We start from the raw sequence: 23,504 nt of genomic DNA on the forward strand, positions 1-23,504 counted from the left end.
GGCATCTCTGGGTTATTTGTGGGGCATAGGAATTCATACATATCTTTTTTTCAAAATATAGTCCAGCCCACCACATAGTCTGAGGGACAGTGGACCAGCCCCCTGCTGAAAAAGTTTGCTGACCCCTGTTATAGTCTTTCCCCACATGGGCTCAACAACACCCTGTTTCTCCCCTCTGTTCCATGGAAGTAAAATAATTTAACCAGCAGTGAAAAGCCCTCTAGAAAGTACCTCATGCATAAGTCTTTGGCAAGACAGGAAGCAGTCTTTAAAATACTGTAAAATACGAATACAGATTAATATGACCTGGGTAGGCAGGTCTAAACAATAATGTTTTTAACCAGTACCGAAAAGAGTACAGTGGCCATGCCTGCTTGATCTCCATAAGCAGCGAGTTCCAAAGTGTAACCACTGCCATATTAAATGACTGAGTTATTACAAATGTGGAATGGGTATTATGTGGCGCCTATTGAGAGCCAGTGTGGTGTAGTGGTTAAGAGTGGTAGATTCGTAATCTGGTGAACCGGGTTCGCTTCCCCGCTCCTCCACCTGCAGCTGCTGGGTAACCTTGGCCCAGTCACACTTCTCTGAAGTCTCTCAGCCCCACTCACCTCACAGAGTGTTTGTTGTGGGGAAGGAAGGGAAAGGAGATTGTGAGCCGCTTTGAGACTCCTTTGGGTAGTGATAAAGCGGGATATCAAATCCAAACTCTTCTTCTTCTGTAGTAGATCCAATTTCACAGATCAAAGCAGATGAGAGGGTACATGATGGTCCTAAGTTGTTAATGTTCCAGCCCCCTGCAATGCAGGAATCTCAACCAAAGCATGGTTGAGCTGGTTTTAATCTTCCATTTTTATATTGTTGCAACCCTCCCTGGAAAAATTGGATGAAAGGTGGGCAAGCAATCCAATGGACCACAACATCTGGAGGGCCACAGGTTCCCAATCCCTGCTGCACAGCGTAGACCACTGCAGAATCCCTTTTTTTCCATTTTGGGAAGCTGCCTTGGGAATTTATAGGGACAGAGAAGAAGGCGAGGCCATCACATTTCATAGCACACACAAAAAAATGCACTTAAGGCAAGGCCCATTATGCTCCTGTTACGGTTCCAAATGACTTCCAAAACTCATGTCTGATACCGGAGAAGTAAAGAGCAGGCGGGGGAAACATACACATCCAAGAGTATTCCATTTTTAGCAGGAATTCTCTTTCTCGCCTTGCGAATACGCTGTCTTCCTCTTGGCAGAAGGAAAAAATTAAGACTGTCCAAATGGGGAGGTATAAATTCTGCCTCGCAGCAAGATCAGTGCACGATGTAGAACTTGGCAACTCTGCGGGGCCGTTAAGTAGATAAACATGCGGCGATTCTGCCATAGCATCCATCAGCAGAAGCCGCCTCCCATTTAGCGATGTTCTGTCAGCCGGCTCAATGTTTGTAGCAAAAGAGGAAGCGCTGAGAAAAGACCCAAATGAAGTAAATTATAGCCAATGTGGCTTTTCTCTTCCTCATCACCACCCTTTCTTCTTCCTCCTCCTCCCCCTCCTCCTCCTCCTCCTCCTCTTCTTCTTCTTCTTCTTCTTCTTCTTCTGCTTTGGGTGGCTACAAACACCAAACTTTCACACCATCCAACATCCCATCTGCATTAGACATTTGAAGCAGTATCATACCACTTTAATGCAGCCAAGGCCAGAGGCATAGGAAGGGCAGGTGGTATCCAGTGCGGAAAATTTCTTTGTCACCTCCCCCCACAGTGATTTCTTTTGCCTGCAAAAATGGTTTTACATTATTTCATATTTTCTTACAAAGGAATGTGGATTCTGGGCCTCTGATAACAAGTAGGCGGCTTTGGACAGATACTTAAATCTACTCGATGGCTTGTGTTTTGGCTTGTGTTATTTTATTTATATTTATTGTTCATTTATTTAATAAAATTTGTTTTTAAAAACCTGCAAAGTGGTTCACCAAAACAAAACAAAAAAACCACAGCAGTAAAATCAAGAAAAAATAACAATCCTACTTTAAAACATACAAAAACTAAAATATTAAGATTAAAATTACTTCAGCTTCCTAAGCAATTAAGAATGCTTGCCTAAAGAAGAAAGCTTTGAGCAGCTGCCCGAAAAGAGTCTAGCAAAGGCATGTGCTTTGTTGCAATAGGCGGGGAGTTCCAAAGTGCAGGTGCTGTCACAGATATTATGTGTATATCTTGACCCTGCTCCACTGAATTGAAATTTCACCCTTCACGACATAGGAATACGGCCTAGTAAACAGCTATTTTCGTGGAGGAGGGTCAAGATATTAACTTGTATGCATGAAATTTCATATATAACTATATAATCCCTAGTGGTGTAAGATAAGTGTCAGGAGTGCATGCAGGAGCCAGGCCCTGTGACCAGTAGGGCTTCGCAGGACTGGGGCCTTCCTAAGTTTGTTCCGGAGAGGCAAGATGCGGCCGCACAGGTGAGGCCACTTGCTAACCTTGTGGCAAGAACCAGGAAGGGATATAAGGTCAGCATTTCCCTTTGGCTCTTGGCCACAACAACACGTTTCCTGCCTTGCTGTGTTTGGCTTCTTGCTTCCTGATCCTCGGACCTAGGCTTCTTGACTCCTTGCTTCTCGACCCTCGGACCCTTGACTTCATGACTCCTTGCTTCCTGACCCTCGGACTCTTGGCTTCCTGAGTCCTGGCTTCTGGGCTCTCATTCCTGCTCCCACTTCACCATCTTGCCCCCGGTCCCAACATCCTCAGCAGGGACTTCGATCACCCGTAGACCAGACCATGACAATAAGACCTTTGAAACAGGCATTTTTTTAAAAAAAAGTTTTTCATGAACTGCCCTAGTAGGGCAGTAATTGTTCCTTGATAATTTGTCACCCCCCTCCATGGTGATACTTGGTGTGCCCCCTGCCCCCCTTCCTATGCCCCTGACCGAAGTCTTCCCCCCCACCCAAGAATCCTGAGAGCTGCAGTTTGTTAAGGGTGTTGAGTGCTGTTAGGAGACCCCTGTTCCCCTCTCAGCACTGCAATTCCCAGAGTTTGCCTGGGAAGAAGGATTGATGGTTAAACTATACCAAAAGAAAAAGAAATGGTGAATATTCAGGGGAAATGCAATAATAATACAGTGGTACCTCAGGTTACATACGCTTCAGGTTACAGACTCCGCTAACCCAGAAATAGTGCTTCAGGTTAAGAACTTTGCTTCAGGATGAGAACAGAAATCGTGCTCCGGCGGCATGGCGGCAGCAGGAGGCCCCATTAGCTAAAGTGGTGCTTCAGGTTAAGAGCAGTTTCAGGTTAAGAAAGGACCTCCAGAAGGAATTAAGTACTTAACCCGAGGTACTACTGTAATAATAATAATAATAATAATAATAATAATAATAATAATAAATTATTTATACCCCGCCCATCTGGCTGGGCTTCCCCATCCACTCTGGGCGGCTTCCAACAAAATACTAAAATACAGGACTACATCAAACAGTAAAAGCTTCGCTAAACAGGGCTGCCTTCAGATGTCTTCTAAAGGTCTGGTAGTTGTTTTTCTCTTTGACATCTAATGGGAGGGCCTTCCACAGGGTGGGTGCCACTACTGAGAAGGCCCTCTGCCTGGTTCCCTGTAACTTGGCTTCTCGCAGTGAGGGAACCGCCAGAAGGCCCTCAGATCTGGACCTCAGTGTCTGGGTAGAACGAAGGGGGTGGAGACGCTCCTTCAGGTATATTGGACCGATGTAGGGAAGGTTCATAGCTCAGGGGCCGCAGGTTCAATCCCGGGTTCAATCCCAGGCATTTCCAGGTAGGGCTGGGAATATTCCCTTGCCTGAAACCCTGGATGGCCACTGTGTGGACAAGACTGAGCTAGATAGACCAATGGCTGAGTTGGTACTAGACACCTTTCTGAAGGGGCAGACTTTGGTCTTTCAAATTTCACCAGCGCTCTATGCAAGGCCAAAATTTGGGGCACCCCTTGCCTCTCACTCAAATCACTACATTGTATTTGCAGCGCCCTGCAGCGCCCCCTAGGCTCAGCACACAGCGAGGAGGAACTGGTTACATTGCCCTAAATTCGCCTCTTCTTCCTATATTCCTATATTTCCTATATTTCTTTCTCTAGGGAGGGGGCAGGAAGAAAAAAAAGAAATGATCCCAGAAAAAGTGTCTTTTGAAAAATGTCTGCTCAGCTCTAGTGTTTTTAAAAAAGATCCCGATCTTATCCCTCTCATGAGACAATGTGTTTCTTCCTTCCCGTACCTCATATAATTGTAAAAAGCACCATTAACATTTGAAAAAATACTAGTCGGAGGGCTGGAAAAGGTGTCGAATAGGGAGAGTATGCGTGTGTATATTTGTGCGTGTGACGCACCAAGCATTTTTGCCTTTCTCTATAACGTTTTCAAATGTTTGGCAATGACTCTAGTAGGGGGGGAAACAATGTTAAGATATCAGAGTGGCTACGAAAATAAAGCAGTGGATGAAAACTGTAATATGAAAAGGCACACAGAAATCCATCACAAATGATTGTTGTTTTACAACCCACTGAACTAATTGCCTCTACAGTTATTGAAGACGCGCACACATAAGCCACACACAAATATATTACACTCTCTCTCCTCCGAACAGTCGCTTTTAAGTTTTCTTTTGACCTAGTTTTCACTGAGGAGATAAGCCTACATCTGGGCTGCACCTGCTTTGCTGTAAATGTCCCTTCTTACAAATGTACATGTCAGGAGAGAGTTCAGGGTCGCATCCACAACATACATTTAAAGCCCCTCTAAACCATTTTGAAAGTCGTGCCTTCCACCTCTTGCAAAACAAGAAGCTCATGCCGTCCAACATTCCTCAGATAAAAACAGGGACATCCTGACCTACACCAGAAAGCTTCTCCTAAGTTTGACCTCCCGCACACATTGACACCATAGATACATATACATCGGTCACTGGAGCCAATGTAAACCTTTCTGCCAAACTGACCACACAGAATTGTTGTCAATAAAATATCTGCAGCACCTTCCACAGATCAGTGGGAGGAAATAAGATCTTAGCAGCAAGCTGCCTTGAGTTCCTGTCAGGGTTAAAGATTGGGGGAAATAATCATCATCATAGGAGCCAACTTCTAGGGGCCTTGGGGCTTTGCCCCCCAAATAAAATATTTGAGGGAGCTGGGCCCCCCCAAAAAAGTTGATGGGCATTGCCATTCAAATAGTGTATGTGCACCGTGTCATGTGATGTCACGGCTAAAATGGCTGCTGTTTCTTTAATGCGAATAAAGCTGGGTCAGCATGACAAGGGTCCGAGGACCAGGCTGAGGAGACAAAGGGAGGTCAGAACCTTTCCCTCCTTTTTTGCTTTTTACAAACACTGACATGTGATTCATTCTGTCATGTGATTTTATTCAGGTTGGCACTGATGATGATGTTGATGGAAATTTTGAGTGATCAAGAACATAAAAGGTAAAGAGACCCCTGACCGTTAGGTCCAATCGTGGCCGACTCTGGGGATGCGGCACTCATCTCGCTTTATTGGCCGAGGGAGCCAGCGTATAGCTTCCGGGTCATGTGACCAGCATGACTAAGCCGCTTCTGGCGAACCAGAGCAGCGCACGGAAACACCGTTTACCTTCCCACTGGAGCGGTACCTATTTATCTACTTGCACTTTGATGTGCTTTTGAAGTGCTAGGTTGGCAGGATCAGGGACCGAGCAATGGGAGCTCACCCCCACCCCACCCCCACCCCATCACAGGGATTCGAACCGCCGACCTTCTGATCGGCAAGTCCTAGGCTCTGTGATTTAACCCACAGCGCCACCCGCATCAAGAACATACCACAGAGTAAATCCTATTGAAGTGAGTGAGACTTTTGTTGTTGTTGTTTAGTTGTTTAGTCGTGTCCGACTCTTCGTGACCCCATGGACCAGAGAACGCCAGGCACTCCTGTCCTCCACTGCCCCCCGCAGCTTGGTCAGACTCATGCTGGTAACCTCGAAAACACTATCCAACCATCTCGTCCTCTGTCGCCCCCTTCTCCTTGTGCCCTCCATCTTTCCCAACATCAGGGTCTTCTCCAGGGAGTCTTCTCTTCTCATGAGGTGGCCAAAGTACTGGAGCCTCAGCTTCACAATCTGTCCTTCCAGTGAGCACTCAGGGCTGATTTCCTTCAGAATGGAGAGGTTTGATCTTCTTGCAGTCCATGGGACTCTCAAGAGTCTCCTCCAGCACCATAATTCAAAAGCATCAATTCTTCGGCGATCAGCCTTCTTTATGGTCCAGCTCTCACTTCCATACATCACTACTGGGAAAACCATAGCTTTAACTATACGGACCTTTGTTGGCAAGGTGATGTCTCTACTTCTCAAGATGCTGTCTAGGCCTGTCATTGCCCTTCTCCCAAGAAGCAGGCGTCTTTTAATTTCGTGGCTGCTGTCACCATCTGCAGTGATCATGGAGCCCAAGAAAGTAAAATCTCTCACTGCCTCCATTTCTTCCCCTTCTATTTGCCAGGAGGTGATGGGACCAGTAGCCATGATCTTCGTTTTTTTGATGTTGAGCTTCAGACCATATTTTGCACTCTCCTCTTTCACCCTCAATAAAAGGTTCTTTAATTCCTCCTCACTTTCTGCCATCAAGGTTGTGTCATCTGCATATCTGAGGTTGTTGATATTTCTTCCGGCAATCTTAATTCCGGCTAGGGATTCATCCAGCCCAGCCTTTCGCATGATGAATTCTGCATATAAGTTAAATAAGCAGGGAGACAAAATGCAGCCTTGTCGTACTCCTTTCCCAATTTTGAACCAGTCAGTTGTTCCATATCCAGTTCTAACTGTAGCTTCTTGTCCCACATAGAGATTTCTCAGGAGACAGATGAGGTGATCAGGCACTCCCATTTCTTTAAGAACTTGCCATAGTTTGCCATGGTCGACACAGTCAAAGGCTTTTGCATAGTCAATGAAGCAGAAGTAAATGTCTTTCTGGAGCTCTCTAGCTTTCTCCATAATCCAGCGCATGTTTGCAATTTGGTCTCTGGTTCCTCTGCCTCTTCTAAATCCAGCTTGCACTTCTGGGAGTTCTCGGTCCACATACTGCTTGAGCCTTCCTTGTAGAATTTTAAGCATAACCTTGCTAGCGTGAGAAATTAGTGCAATTGTGCGATAGTTGGAGCATTCTTTGGCACTGCCCTTCTTTGGGATTGGGATGTAGACTGATCTTCTCCAATCTTCTGGCCACTGCTGAGTTTTCCAAACTTGCTGGCATATTGAGTGTAGCACCTTAACAGCATCATCTTTTAAAATTTTAAATAGTTCAGCTGGAATACCATCACTTCCACTGGCCTTGTTATTTGCAGTGCTTTCTAAGGCCCATTTGACTTCACTCTCCAGGATGTCTGGCTCAAGGTCAGCAACCACACTACCTGGGGTATATGAGACATCCGTTTCTTTCTGGTATAATTCCTCTGTGTATTCTTGCCACCTCTTCTTGATGTCTTCTGCTTCTGTTAGGTCCTTTCCACTTTTGTCCTTTATTATGGAAATCTTTGTACGAAATGTTCCTTTCATATCTCCAATTTTCTTGAACAGATCTCTGGTTCTTCCCATTCTATTGCTTTCCTCTATTTCTTTGCATTGCTTGTTTAAGAAGGTCTTCTTGTCTCTCCTTGCTATTCTTTGGAAATCTGCATTCAATTTCCTGTATGTTTCACGATCTCCCTTGCATTTTGCTTGCCTTCTCTCCCCCGCTATTTGTAAGGCCTCATTGGACAGCCACTTTGCTTTCTTGCATTTCCTTTTCATTGGGATGGTTTTCGTTGCTGCCTCCTGTATAATGTTACGAGCCTCCATCCATAGTTCTTCAGGCACTCTGTCCACCAAATCTAAATCCTTAAACCTGTTCCTCACTTCCACTGTGTATTCATAAGGGATTTGACTTAGATTGTATCTTACCGGCCCAGTGGTTTTTCCTACTTTCTTCAGTTTAAGCTTTAATTTTGCTATAAGAAGCTGATGATCTGAGCCACAGTCAGCTCCAGGTCTTGTTTTTGCTGACTGTATAGAGCTTCTCCATCTTTGGCTGCAGAGAATATAATCAATCTGATTTCGATGCTGCCCATCTGGTGATGTCCATGTGTAGAATCGTCTCTTGTGTTGTTGGAAAAGCGTGTTTGTGATGACCAGCTTGTTCTCTTGACAGAACTCTATTAGCCTTTGCCCTGCTTCATTTTGATCTCCAAAGCCAAACTTGCCAGTTGTTCCTTTTATCTCTTGACTCCCTACTTTAGCATTCCAATCCCCTATAATGAGAAGAACATCCTTCTTTGGTGTCACTTCTATAAGGTGTTGTAAGTCTTCATAGAATTGGTCAATTTCAGTTTCTTCAGCACCAGTAGTTGGTGCATAAACTTGGATTACTGTGATGTTAAAAGGTCTGCCTTGGATTCGTATCGAGATCATTCTATCATTTTTGAGATTGCATCCCAGTACAGCTTTTGCCACTCTTTTGTTGACTATGAGGGCCACTCCATTTCTTTTACGGGTTTCTTGCCCACAGTAGTAGATATGATGGTCATCCGAACTGAATTCACCCATTCCCGTCCATTTTAGTTCACTGATGCCCAGGATGTCAATATTTATTCTTGCCATCTCATTTTTGACCACCTCCAACTTACCCATGTTCATGGTTCTTACATTCCAGGTTCCTATGCAATATTTTTGTTTACAGCATTGGACTTTCCTTTCGCTTCCAGGCATATCCGCAACTGAGCGTCCTTTCGGCTTTGGCCCAGCCGCTTCATCAGCTCTGGATCTACTTGTACTTGCCCTCCGCTCTTCCCCAGTAGCATGTTGGACGCCTTCCGACCTGAGGGGCTCATCTTCCAGCGTCATAACTTTTATATGCCTGTTGTCTTTGTCCATGGAGTTTTCTTGGCAGGGATACTGGAGTGGCTTGCCGGTTCCTCCTCCAGGTGGATCACGTTTGGTCAAAACTCTCCACTATGACCTGTTCATCTTGGGTGCCCTGCTCGGCATAGTTCATAGCTTCTCTGAGTTCTTCAAGCCCCTTCGCCACGGCAAGGCAGTGATCCATGAAGGGGGAGTGAGACTTAGTTCTGAGTAAAAATGCTTGAGTCTTTACCCAGTTACCTGCGAGTAAGCTCCATTGAATACAGTGGGACTTCCTTCTGAGCAGACAGTGTACAATAAAGGGATAAACATGCCCCCACGTTTCCTACAAAATGGCTGGCTGCTGAAGCATCACAGTAAAAGAATTTAAAGTGGATTGGTGACCCTTTCCTTCAAAATTATAGAAGAGGCTCTGTATGCCAGCTTCACCATTTCCTTCCTTTGGTGCAGGTATTTTATTTTCAGTATAAATGGGACTCCCTTTTTTGCACCTACGCAAACACTCAGGGGCGTATGAAAGGGAGCGGAGGGGCCGGGTCACCAGTGAGATCACCCAGCTCCATAAAGTCTATCATCTTCATCTGCCATTCATCTACCGTTGGTAATTCTTGTGTTTTCCATTTTGGGGCCATTAAGATCCATGTTATCCAGGTCTACAAATACCACCATTTCTGCTTCTGCATTACCATTTCCTCATTTAGATTTACCTCAACACATTTTCCTCCTCAAGCTCACAGTGCTTATTATATATATTCGTATCTCAGCATGGGGTGATTTAAGCTCTCATTAATGCTAATTGGTGTTGTGTATTATTTGAGTGTCTATAGGAAATGCGCATTCAGGATAAGACTGCCTTGCCTTTGAGTAGGTAGGTAGTCTGCTCAGTAAAATGTGATAACCTCCGCTAATGGCTTCTTGGTTTAGAGGAGAATCTTTCAGTGAAAACTTTGAGGTGGAGAAGATTAGTTTAAAAATCAGTCCTCTGGGGTTGTGATGGGAACACATTGCACCAATGCTCTGTCAGGTCACACGCCTCAAGGCTTGATGCCGTATGCTTAACAAACAGATTTGGGGTGTTTAGAGATGGAGAAGAAAAAATTTTCAATCCGTTTTTGGGGAAGGCCCATTACTCAATGGCAGAGCATCTTGCCGAGTGCCAGAGCACACAGAAACACCATTTGCATTCCCGCCAGGGAGGTGCCTATTTATCTACTCATACTGGTATGCTTTCAAACTGCTAGGTTGGCAGGAGCTAGGACAGAGCAACAGGAGCTCACCCCATCGGGCAGACTGAAATGGCCAACCTTCCGATCGGCAAGCCCAAAAGGCTCCGTGGTTTAGACTACATCGCCACCCACTCCCTCAGGAGTCATGGCTTAATCCAAGCACTACCACCATGCAAGATTAAGAAATCGGTCCCCAAATGTTTGGGTTAGAAGTGGGTTGTGGGTCTAAAATGTTGAAGATACCTGGTGTAGACAGTACTGAAATTATTATTATTATTATTATTATTATTATTATTACATATAATTTATTAATCACCTTCTAAACCACCATGTGAAAGTAATTTACACCTAACAATAATTAAAAACAGTTGAAAACACACACAAAAACACATGCATTTAAAACAAGGCTAAAACCCTAATAAGTGGACATTCAGTAAAGACTTATATATTCTGCTCAGAAAGCAAACCGTATATGCAGTATAAGGCAGCCCCTAACAGAGCTCAGTAGGGGAATCCTGCCCTTTGTCTTCTTGTTTCCAAACCTAGTTAATTCTGCCTTGCCTCCTGGCCTGGACCCATTTCACAGGTGAAAATGAGGACACGTGTAACAGCCCTGTTCTCTCATTAAAAAATGGTGAAATCATTAGTTGGGGGAGGGAAAATCTCATGATTTAACTTTTGCAACTAGGAGCTTTAGTGGGGATTTAAGTGCAAAACAAAGACACATTGTTGAGCATTAAATGGCTCCATTAAAAAAAAAAAGAACCTTGAAGATTGCTTTCTCTGTACCTTGTGTAAAATCGCTTAGCTCATTTTGATAATTGTCTTCCAGTCAATAAATGCATGCTGGTTCATCATGCGCTGAATGCTAAAAGCTTGGTGGTGTGAAGGACTCATCACTGCCACAGAGAGAACTTCTGTATCCCCTCACAACTTCTCAATGATGCTTTAAATAAGGGCCGAGCATTGAACAATCCTTTCTGGTCCTTTCTGGTATTAACTTACTGGTGTGGGAACCATGAGCAGCCTGGATTTCACTTGGTGGTGGAATCTGAAACCATGCTCAGGACAGGACAGTAGCTGGGTCCTAGGCTGCTTAGGACTTTATACCTCAAATCCAGCACATTGAACTGCAGGTCTTTAAGGACTATAGTACTATATGATCTCACATCACATTGATGAGTCAAAACTCTGTTGGCTGCATTTTGCACTAGCAGCAATATACAGTATATCTCACTTGCACAAGCAGTAGAAATATGCACTCCAGATCATTGCAGCAACTTAGGTGTCCAGTGTCAAAGTTGAATCAAGGAGTACCCCAGACTACATACCTGGTCATTCACAGGAAGAACAACCCCTTCCAGAAGAGGTTGTTTACCTACTTCTCAGATCCAGAGTCCCCGATTGATAATCACAGAATTGTAGAGTGGGAAGGGACCCCAAGGGTCATCAAGTCCAACCCCTCCCCCTCTCCCACCCTATAGCATCCATGACAGATGGTCATCCAGCCTCTGCTTTAAAACCTCCAACAAAGGAGAGTCCACCACCTCCCAAAGGAGACTGTTTCACTGTCAAACAACTTTCATCATCAGAAAGGTCTTCCTGATGTTTAGTTGGAATCTCCTTTCTTGTATCCTGAAGCTGTGGATTCAGGTTCCACCCTTTGGGGCAGAAGAAAACAATCTTGCTCCAGCTTCCAGTTTCAACTCAAGCTGTTGTCCAGCTTCATCGCTTGAAAATCTCCTGGAAAGCAATGAGGCAGCTGAACTCCACAGAGCTGGAGAGGGTGCTCAGGATGATCCACGCTGATAGCTCTTCTCATCTCACCATTCCATAGTGAGATGAGGGTATTGGCTTGGATGGCTGCCATGCAAACCAGAAACCACCCCAGGGGATTCAGGAACCCCTCAGATTCCAATTTCTTATTTGCCTCTCCTAAGGTAATTGCCGTCCAAACAGTCCAAGGAACATACATTCTACAGTGGCTTCCAGGCTGCTCAGTTAAATTGGAAAATCAATGGTGGAAACCTGAAGAAAATATATGGGTGAGGTTGTTTGCGCAATCAGACAATGTGCCAAGTATGAATTGGTCTCAGTTAAGGAAAAATAGCAATGGCAAAGCAGAGACATCACTTTGCCAACAAAGGTCTGTATAGTTAAAGCTACAGTTTCCCCAGTAGTGATGTATGGAAGTGAGAGCTGGACCATAAAGAAGGCTGATCGCCGAAGAACTGATGCCTTTGAATTATGGTGCTGGAGGAGACTCTTGAGAGCCCCATGGACTGCAAGAAGATCAAACCTATCCATTCTTAAGGAAATCAGCCCTGAGTGCTCACTGGAAGGACAGATCCTGAAGCTGAGGCTCCAATACTTTGGCCACCTCATGAGAAGAGAAGACTCCCTGGAAAAGACCCTGATGTTGGGAAAGATAGAGGGCACAAGGAGAATGGGACGACAGAGGATGAGATGGTTGGATAGTGTTCTCCAAGCTACCAGCATGAGTTTGACCGAACTGCGGGAGGCAGTGGAAGACAGGAGTGCCTGGCGTGCTCTGGTCCATGGGGTCACGAAGAGTCGGACGCGACTAAACGACTAAACAACAACAAGGGGGGGGAATAGAATTATCTATTCTTTCTTGTACTTTCATTTGTCCCACCATCCTTGGAGGCAAAATGTTTTGTTTTTTTATAATATTTATTCAAAATTTAAGAACAACAAACAAAAGAAAAGAAAAATACAAAATACAAAACACAACAAGAAACAACAACACCAAAAAGGAAAAAACACATCCACTTAAAAAATAAAAAAGAACTGATTAAACCTTTACATAACTTTCTTCCTTTATTTATTTCCTTGACTTCCTCTCACCTCCCAATTTTGTATTCTAATTCAAATCATTATTTCAGCACGTCCTTCCAACCTTATTTTCATTTAAGTAGTTTAACATAATATATTACAATTTAACGTCCTCTCTTTTCGTCAATTTCATCAACTCGTCTTTACTTAGTCCTTTATGTCATTTCAACCAAAACCATCTAATTTTCTTTTTCCAACATCTTTCTAACAGTCCTTAATTTTACAATATTTTTGAAGATATACTTTAAATTTTTTCCAATCTTCTTCCACTGACTCTTCTCCCTGGTCCCGGATTCTGCCAGTCATCTCAGCCAGTTCCATATAGTCCATCACTTTCATCTGCCATTCTTCTCGGGTGGGTAATTCTTGTGTCTTCCAATACTTCGCGATGAGTATTCTTGCTGCTGTTGTAGCGTACATAAAAAAAGTTCTATCCTTCCTTCGCACCAATTGGCCGACCATGCCCAGGAGAAAGGCCTCTGGTTTCTTCTGGAAGGTATATTTAAATACCTTTTTCATTTCATTATAAATCATCTTCCAGAAGGCCTTAATCCTTGGGCACGTCCACCAAAGGTGAAAGAATGTGCCCTCAATCTCTTTGCATTTCCAACATTTATTATCGGGCAGATGGTAAATTTTAGCCAGCTTGACTGGGGTTAGGTACCACCTATAAATCATTTTCATTAAATTCTCTCTTAAGGCATTACAAGCCGTAAACTTAATACCTGTGGTCCATAACTTTTCCCAGTCAGCCATCATAATGTTATATCCAAAATCTTGTGCCCATTTAATCATAACAGATTTAACCGTTTCATCTTGTGTATTCCATTTCAACAGCAAGTTATACATTCTTGATAAATTCTTCGTTTTAGGTTCTAACAATTCTGTTTCCAATTTTGATTTTTCCACCTGAAAGCCAATTTTCTTATCCAAGTTGTAAACCTCCCTTATTTGATAATAGTGAAGCCAGTCTCGTACTTTAGTTTTTAAACTGTCAAAGCTCTGCAGCTTTAATCTATCTCCATCTTGTTCCAAAATTTCCCAATATTTTGGCCAATTTGTCTCCATATTAAGTTTTTTCAGAGCCTTAGCCTCCATAGGTGACAGCCACCTTGGTGTTTTACTTTCAAGCAAGTCCTTATATCTCATCCAAACATTAAACAAAGCTTTCCTGACAATATGGTTTTTAAAGGCTTTATGTGCTTTGACCTTATCATACCACAGATATGCATGCCATCCAAAAACATTATCAAAACCTTCTAAGTCCAAAATGTCTGTGTTTTCAAGAAGCAGCCAATCTTTCAGCCAACAAAATGAGGCTGATTCATAATAAAGTTTAAAGTCTGGCAGGGCAAATCTACCTCTTTCTTTAGCGTCGGTTAAAATCTTGAATTTAATTCGAGGTTTCTTTTTTTATTTATTAATTTTTATTAATTTTTCAAACAAGTAATAAAAACTCAACAAAACTGACAAAAGAAAAACAAAAATCAGATAAGGTACATAGCAATTAAACCCATGTAACTTTAAATTCCTCATTTCATACCCTTCTTTCTTTTGACTTCCCCATGCCTCCCCTTCCTTGCATCCTTGTTTAATGATTCTTTAGCAACCCTTGGGTCCATTGTCTTAATTCCCTTTCATAAAATTTCCTTTAATTTTTTTAGTTACTGCTGCAATTCTTTACCTCTTACCCCCTGACATCTTAACATTCCTCAATTTTACAATTGTTTTTAAGATATATTTTAAATTTCTTCCAGTCCTCCTCCACTGTCTCTTTCCCCTGGTCACGGATTCTGCCCGTCATCTCGGCCAGTCCCATAAAGTCGATCACCTTTGTTTGCCATTCTTCCAGAGTAGGTAGTTCTTGCATCTTCCAATACTTTGCCAGTAGAATTCTTGCTGCTGTAGTAGCATACATAAAGAAAATCCTGTCCTTCTTTAGCACCGATTGGCCAACCATGCCCAAGAGAAAAGCCTCTGGTTTCTTAGGAAAAGTCCACTTAAGGACCTTCTTAATTTCATTGTAGATCATTTCCCAGAAAGCTTTAACCTTTGGGCAGGTCCACCAAAGGTGGTAAAAAGTGCCTTCCGTCTCATTACATTTCCAACACTTATTGTTAGGCAAATGGTAAATTTTTGCAAGCTTGACTGGGGTCATGTACCACCGATAGATCATTTTCATAATATTTTCTTTTAGAGCATTGCATGCAGTAAATTTAATACCGGTGGTCCATAACTGTTCCCAGTCAGCAAACATAATGTCATGACCAATATCTTGTGCCCATTTAATCATTGCTGATTTCACCGTTTCATCCTGTGTATTCCATTTCAACAGCAAGTTGTACATTTTCGATAAATTCTTAGTATTGGATTCCAACAATTCTGTTTCTAATTTTGACCTCTCTTTCTGGAATCCTATTTTCCTGTCTTGTTTAAATGTCTCATTTATCTGATGATAGTGCAACCAATCTCGAACCTTGGGCTTTAGTTTCTCATAACTCTGAAGTTTAACCCTTTCACCATCATATTCTAGGATTTCATAATATTTTGGCCATTTAGAGTCCATATTAAGCTTTTTTACTTCCCTAGCTTCCATTGGTGACACCCACCTAGGGGTTTTACTTTCCAACAAATCTTTATATCGAATCCAGACATTATACAATGCTTTCCTTACAATATGGTTTTTAAAGCTTTTGTACACCTTTGCCTTGTCGTACCATAAATATGCATGCCAACCAAAACTATTGTCATACCCTTCCAGATCCAAAATGTCAGTGTTCTCAAGAAGTAGCCAGTGTTTCAACCAGCAGAAAGCTGCCGATTCATAATAAAGTCTTAAGTCTGGCAGGGCAAACCCCCCTCTATCCTTTGCATCAGTTAAAATCTTAAATTTAATTCTGGGCTTTTTGCCCTGCCAGACAAATTTTGATATGTCTTTCTGCCACTTCTTGAAACAGTCCATCTTGTCCAAAATCTGCAACGTCTGGAATAAAAACAGCATTCTAGGCAATACATTCATCTTAATAGTAGCAATTCGGCCTAACAAGGAAAGTTTCAACCTTGACCATATTTCCAGATCCTTCTTTACTTCTAACCAACTTTTTTCATAATTATCCTTAAATAGGTTCACATTCTTGGATGTTAAGTTTATCCCCAGGTATTTTACCCTTTTTGTTATTTCCAAGCCTGTTTCATTCTGAAAACTCTCTCTTTCCTCCATTGTTAAATTTTTTTCCAACACTTTCGTTTTTTGTTTGTTCAGTTTAAAACCTGCTACTCGACCAAATATTTCAATTAATTCTAATACTCTTTTAGTACTAGTGTCTGGCTGTTGCAAAGTCAATACTAGGTCATCTGCAAATGCTCTTAGTTTGTAATGTCTAACTCCGACCTGAACTCCTTTAACCAACTGGTCCTTTCTAATCATATTTAACAAAACCTCCAGGACTGATATAAAAAGCAAAGGGGATATTGGGCATCCCTGCCGTGTACCTTTTTCTATGGATATTTCTTCTGTTACCACATTGTTTACAATTAACTTAGCTTTTTGTTTAGAATATATTGCACCTATACCGTTTTCAAAACCTTGGCCTACCCCCATCCCTTGGAGATTCTTTTTCATAAAAGTCCAACAGATATTGTCAAAGGCTTTCTCCGCGTCCACAAAAATCAAGACTGCCTTCCTATTAATGTCAACGTCTAACAACTCCAAAATGTCTATAATGTTCCTCACATTATCTGACATATGTCTCCCTGGGAGAAAGCCTGTTTGGTCCTTATGAATCTCCTCTATCAGCACTCTTTTCAATCTTTTTGCCAAAATGTCTGCAAAAATTTTGTAATCCACATTGAGTAAAGATATAGGGCGGTAGTTTCTGACCTGGTTCTTCTCAGTCTCTGTTTTCGGTATAAGTGAGATGAAAGCCTCTTTCCACGATTCAGGTGCCTTTTTCCCCATCAGAATTTCATTGCAAACTTCCTTCAGTGGTTGTATCAACCATTCTTTCAGCATTTTGTAGTATTTGGCCGTCAGGCCATCTGGTCCTGGTGATTTTCCCAATTTCATATTTTGGATGGCACCCTCTATTTCTTGTTCTGTTATTTCCTCATTTAAGATCCTTTTACTTTGTTCTGGAATTTTTGGTAAACCGTATTTTCTGATGAATTCTTCTATTTCTTGTTCATTAATTGGCCCTTGTGCATACAATTTCTTGAAAAAACTTTGAAAACTATTATTTATCTCATTAGGTTTGTGGATAATTTTTCCGTCCATTTCTAGACTTGTCACGGTGTTCATTTTTTGCCTTTTTTTCAATTGCCATGACAGAAGTTTCCCACATTTATCCGCTGATTCGAAAGTTCTTTGTCTCATTTGCTTTATCTTCCATTCTATCTGTTGGTTCATGAGCTCCATATATTGCATCTGATAGAACTTTATTTCTCTCAAAATCTCATGAGACTTTGGTTTGGACCTCAATTTCTTCTCTCCTTCTTTTATTTTTTCTAAGATTTTTTCTTTCCTCTCGTTTTGTTTCTTCCTCTTTATAGAATTCTGTTGAATTAGGAAACCTCGCATCACGGCTTTGCTTGCGTCCCAAATTGTTCTTTTCTCCACATCTGTTTTCCTGTTTATCTCAAAATAATCTTTTAATGTTTTAAGGGCCTTCTTGTAAATCTCTTCATCTCTAAATAGGGTGTCATTCATTCTCCATCTAAAGGATCAAGTTGTTGTTAGTTTCATCTCCATCTTCACAGCATTATGGTCGGAGCAAGTTTTTGGGCAGATTTCTACTTTTTTTGTTCTTGACGCCAGACTACTAGAAATCCAGATTTGGTCTATTCTTGTCCATGTCATTTTTGCCTTGGAGAAGAAAGTTCCCTCTCTCTCTAGAGGATTCCTTGTTCTCCAAATGTCAATCAAGTCCATAGTTTCAGTCATTTCAAAAAAGATCTTTGGTAGTCTCCCTTCTTTTGAGATCACTTGTCTCTGTGCTTTATCCATGTTTGTTGAGACAACTCCATTCATATCTCCCATCATTACGATTTTATAGTCTATAAAGTCAACTAGTGTCTCATGCAGCTTCTTAAAAAATTCGGCCTTCCCCTCATTTGGGGCATATACTCCAACAATCAGAATCTTTTCTCCTTGAATTTGTATTTCAATTGCCAGGTATCTTCCTTGTTCATCTTTAAATATCAATTTTGGAACCAATTTTTCCTTTGCATAGATCACCACACCTCTTTTCTTCACTTTGTCTGATGAGATAAATTCTTGACCAAGCCTCTTGTTTATCAATAATTTCCTGTGTATCCTGGCAATATGGGTTTCTTGCAAACATATTACATCTAATTGTTCTCTCTTCAAAATGTGAAAAACTTGTCGTCTTTTCCGAGGAAGGTTCAAGCCGTTACAATTCCAGCTAAGAAGTTGCAGAGACATTTTGTGTTTAAGTACCTGTTCCTCCAACTGCTCCAAGCTTCTGTTCTTCCTCCGATGGTGGTGGTAAAAGTCCAAATGATAAATTTGCTATATCAGGTGGTTCTTTCTCCTCTACAGTTCCTTTCTGCAAGTCCTCCAGGTATCTCTCCAAAAATTGTTCTTTGTCCTGAATTGTTTTTATTTTAATCTTTCTTCCTTTAAAGTTAAAGGACAGTCCTTGTGGGAACTCCCATCTGAATGGTATAGTGTTTTTCTTCAGCAGGTCTGCTAAACTTTTATAGAGGGTTCTCACCTCTAAAATGTACTTGGGAATGTCTTTAAAAATCTGTATTTGACAGTTTTGGATCAGCAACGACTTTTGATAATGTAAGTTCAGTATTTTATCTCTTTCTTCCTTTGATCTCAGTGTAATTAGACAATCCCTTGGTTTCTTGTCCTGTCTCCTGCCCAGTCGGAAGGCTGTTGTTATCTCAAATTCGTCATCTTCGGCCCATTCCTCTTGCCAGAAAGATATAAAGTTCTCTGTAAGGAATTCCACAAGGTTGTCCCCTTCCCCTTCAGGAACCAGTCTTAGTTTTAAGTTTTTCTCTTTCCTCTGAAGTTCCAGTAAAGAGAGGGCTGCATCATGCTCATTCACTTTTTTAATGATAGGCCCAAACTTTTCCCTTGTCTCCTCAGCAGTAATTTTTGCACTTTCTGCAATCTTTCGTGTTTCAGAGCTCTCCTGGATTAATCTATTTATAGAATCTGTATTAGACGTTACGCTGGCTGTATTAACATCCAATCTTGTTGTCAATTCTGTTAATTTTTTGGAGTTCTCTGTCGACAGCTTTGTCAATGCTTCCAGAGATTGATTTATTTTAAGGAGAGCCTGTGTCATAGGATCCATAGAAGCTGCTGTTTTTTCCTGTGCAGCTGGTGCAGTTCCTGATATTGAGCCCCTTTTCTTCTGAGATTGTTTTGCTTTAAGCCTTGTTACTATCTCTTCTGTTGGGCCACTCATATCCTCAAGGTCGTTCTCACAAAAATAGTTTCCAAGTGGAAAATCCCACTGTTACTTTTCCAAATGCAACAATTTCACTTGAAACCCTCTAGAGGGAGCATTCAATTGTATCCAAATGGCAAGGAAAAACAAAGGAGCAAGAAAGTATAACAGTAGCCAGTAATTTTCAATGTCCAAACTGTAAACTCTCTGTCTTTCTATGTAGCCAAAATGCAACAGGGTAGTCTAAAGTCCAGTAACTTTGTTACAAACAAACCCCCACTTTGAAAAGTTTAAAATGACAGTTCACATCCCGGTGTCTTGTTTGGGCAGCCCGACCTGGGGGGTTTGACAGTGGAAGGTCTTATTTTCCCAGTAATTTTTCAGCAGGTTAACAATGTCCCAATCCCTTCCCCCCTTCTCCTGCCTATCGGGGGGGAAGTTTAAGTCCGATGTCAGTTTGACAGCTTAAAAAAAATAGAAGAATTCCCTTCAAATGCAGCTTGGTTTTTCGTTGCTTTGTTACTCATGCAGCTCCGGGGAGGCAGACTTCCTTAATTTATGCCTTTCCCGTTTTCGGCCAAATTTCTAATTTTAGTGTCCCGTCAATTTTTCCGTCTTACTCACGGGTGTTGTAGTCAATTTCCAATTGCAGGAAGGAATCGGCGCTCTCCGTTCATGGCGACGCGGCTTCACTCCGCTAGCTGGGTGACGACTCTCAGCACCGCGCTTACCCCGATGCCGCTCAGAAGCCTTTAAAAAGGCTCCTTCACAGTGCCGGGGGGCGCAAAAGGTGCCCACCGAATCTCCTTTGTTCACAGGCTCCGCGCCTGTGATTTTAGGGGTCCCCCGCTCGCCGTAGCGGGTAAGACCCGAACTAGCGAAGCAGTCCTGCCTCGGAGCTCGAGGCTCGGACCGCCATTAAACGCTGGCGCCGACCGGAAGTCCTCTTTCTTTAGCGTCGGTTAAAATCTTGAATTTAATTCGAGGTTTCTTGCCCTGCCAGACAAATCTTGAGATATCTCTCTGCCATTTCCTGAAACAATCCATCTTGTCCAAAATTTGCAGTGTTTGAAACAAAAACAGCATCCTAGGCAATACATTCATCTTTATTGCAGAGATTCAGCCCAGCAGTGATAACTTCAATTTTGACCATATTTCTAAGTCCCTTTTCACTTCCATCCAACATTTTTCATAATTATCTTGAAATAAATTCACATTTTTAGCAGTCATATGAACCCCTAGATATTTCACTTTCTTAACCAATGTTAATCCTGTCTCCTTCTGAAACCTCTCTTTCTCAATCTCTGTTAAGTTTTTCTCTAACACCTTAGTTTTCAACTTGGAGGCAAAATGTTGTGTCGAGACACTTCCCAAAGTCTTTGTAACACACATCAAAAGTTTAACGGGGTTTTGAAGTCGTGTTTTTCCCTTAAGTAAATCAAGGTTTTCATTGCATTTTCAGTGTTCAAAGCAGTGCCATTTCAACTGCCCTTGTGATCACTTTCAAGATGGACCGATAAGTGTGCCCTCAAACACATATGCAGAAATCCTTTCCAACAAAGTTCTTGGCTGCTCCAGGATCAGATTTCTCCCATTTTACAGGTTGCTGTGGCAACTGATCAGCTCTGCCGACATTTTTATTATTACTATTTTCTGAAGGCACGTTTAAATCTAATGCAAAGTGCGATCCATAGCATGAAAGGAGGGAACAGCTGGGGGCTGGAGCAGTGTGCAAGCTGACATGTCAGACAGTAGCCAGACAAAGCGACGCAGGCTCCGTCTGACCAAAAAAAAAAAAAAAAGTAACAACTGAATGCTGTCAACAAAATCCACAGTACAAGCCAGCTGTTCACTCTCATCAGAACTAAAAAAAAAAGCAAGACAAAAATCCCAGGGCTGGGAATTAAATTTACGAACAGAAGAGAGAAAGAGAGAGAGATAAAAAACTTTTGTGGAAAGACTGAATAGGATTTCAGGCAAAACGGAACCATGCAAGGAGACCTTAATCAGAGATGCCTTTACTCCATGTTCTGGATGAAACACGCCTTGGCAGCATAGATGCAAACATTGGGGTGGTCAGGTTGGCACGGCCCCCACGCAAGGATGACAGACAAATTCATGAAGATAACTAGGGTTGGAGGAGAAAATCAATTTGGTTTAAAGGTGATCCTACCTAGTTCACGCTTTCTGAAGCAATCTGCAAAGTGAAACCCAGTTTGCACTTTTAATCCCTGGCAGCAAGATACATGGAAGGGCTGCCGTTTGTGGTGGAGCAACTTTCATGCATGCAGAAGACCCCAGATTCAATCCCTGGCTGCAAGAGATTCTCCACCTGAAATCTTGGAGTGCCACTTCCAATCAATGTTGGCAGGACAGAGCAAGATGGAGCAATGATAATAATGATGATGGTAATAATTTTATTATTTATACCCCACCCATATGGCTGAGTTTCCCCAGCCAGTCTGGGCAGCTTACAGCACATAAAAATGGTAAAACATTAGATGTTTAAAAATTTCCCAATACAGGGTTGCCTTCAGATGTCTGACTCCATTCAAGGTAGCTTCCTTGAAGCAGACAGAGATAAGTCCAATGAATCATGGTAGGGTGGGAGCAGAGGAGGACTGGATACAAGAACAGCAGAGGCAAACAGAACTAGAAGATGTCTCCAACAAAGAGTCCTTTGCAAACAAGGGTCCTTTCGAAGATTCATAGCGTGGGTCCTATAGAATATGAAGGTCCATAGCTCAATGGTGGAGCACACACTTTACATGCAAAAGGGTTCTAGGTTGAATTCCTGGTGTCTTCAGGTAAGTCTGAAACCCTGGAAAGTCATTGTAGAGTCTAGACTACTGAGCTAGATGCACCAATGTAAACTAGGAACTGACCCCTTTCCTCTACCTCATTTATGGAGCGGGTGGTGCTGTGGTCTAAACCACTGAGCCTCTTGGGCTTGCCGATCAGAAGGTCGGCGGTTCGAATCCCCACGACGGAGTGAGTTCCCATTGCTCTGTCCCAATTCCTGCCAACCTAGCAGTTCAAAAGCACGCCAGTGCAAGTAGATAGATAGGTACCGCTGCGGCGGGAAGGTAACGGCGTTTCCATGCGCTCTGATTTCCGCCACAGTGTTCCATTGCACCAGAAGTGGTTTAGTCTGTGGGAAGGTTTAATTTAGCAGAGTTAAACAATCCCCCTTTTAAATTTATGCATTGATCAGCTTGTTGCTAACTCGCCTGAGTTCTACTAATAAAGATGCCTTCCTGGTTAAAAATCGCTTTGAATCCCTTTTAAAGAATACACACACAAATCTGATTCATGTTAAAATAAAACTATTTTATCTCAGATTCATTCAGGTTTTCAGAACTGTACCTGAAGGTAGGCTTAGGGACGTGGGTGGTGCTGTGGGTTAAACCACAGAGCCTAGGACTTGCCAATCAGAAGGTCGGCGGTTCGAATCCCCGCGACGGGGTGAGCTCCCGTTGCTCGGTCCCTGCTCCTGCCAACCTAGCAATTTGAAAGCTCGTCAAAGTGCAAGTAGATAAATAGGTACAGCTCAGGCGGGAAGGTAAACGGCATTTCCGTGCACTGCTCTGGTTCGCCAGAAGCAACTTAGTCATGCTGGCCACATGACGCAGAAGCTGTACACCGGCTCCCTCAGCCAATAAAGCGAGATGAGCGCCGCAACCCCAGAGTTGGCCATGATTGGACCTAATGGTCAGGGGTCCCTTTACCCTTTACCTTTACCTGAAGGCAGGCTTAGGTTACATAACAAGCAAATAAACTATACCAGAGGGAAGTTGGTCCTGAGGTGACTGCAATTGAGCAAAATAAAAAAATTCCTTCCAGTAGCACCTTAAAGACCAACTAAGTTAGTTCTTGGTATGAGCTTTCGTGTGTATGCACACTTCTTCAGATACACAGTATCTTCAGATACACTGTGTATCTGAAGAAGTGTGCATGCACACGAAAGCTCATACCAAGAACTAACTTAGTTGGTCTTTAAGGTGCTACTGGAAGGAATTTTTTTATTTTGTTTTGACTATGGCAGACCAACACGGCTACCTATCTGTAACTGCAACTGAGCAGTTATCTTTCTTAACTACCAGCAACCAAC

The 23,504-nt window shown here is 42.4% G+C and overlaps 1 long non-coding RNA gene across 1 annotated transcript; it reads right to left on the bottom strand.

The window, feature by feature from the left end:
* Positions 1-1,069: 1,069 nt before the first annotated feature.
* Positions 1,070-23,215, bottom strand: LOC307215172. The gene is made up of 2 exons (XR_013838345.1): positions 23,178-23,215; positions 1,070-1,453 (listed from the first exon to the last, which is right to left on the bottom strand). It is a non-coding gene; the product is annotated as an uncharacterized lncRNA (long non-coding RNA).
* Between the last annotated feature and the right edge of the window lie 289 nt (positions 23,216-23,504).

Source organism: Podarcis cretensis (assembly GCF_951804945.1).
Source record: "Podarcis cretensis genome assembly, chromosome: 4".
NCBI classification, from domain to species: Eukaryota; Metazoa; Chordata; class Lepidosauria; order Squamata; family Lacertidae; genus Podarcis; species Podarcis cretensis.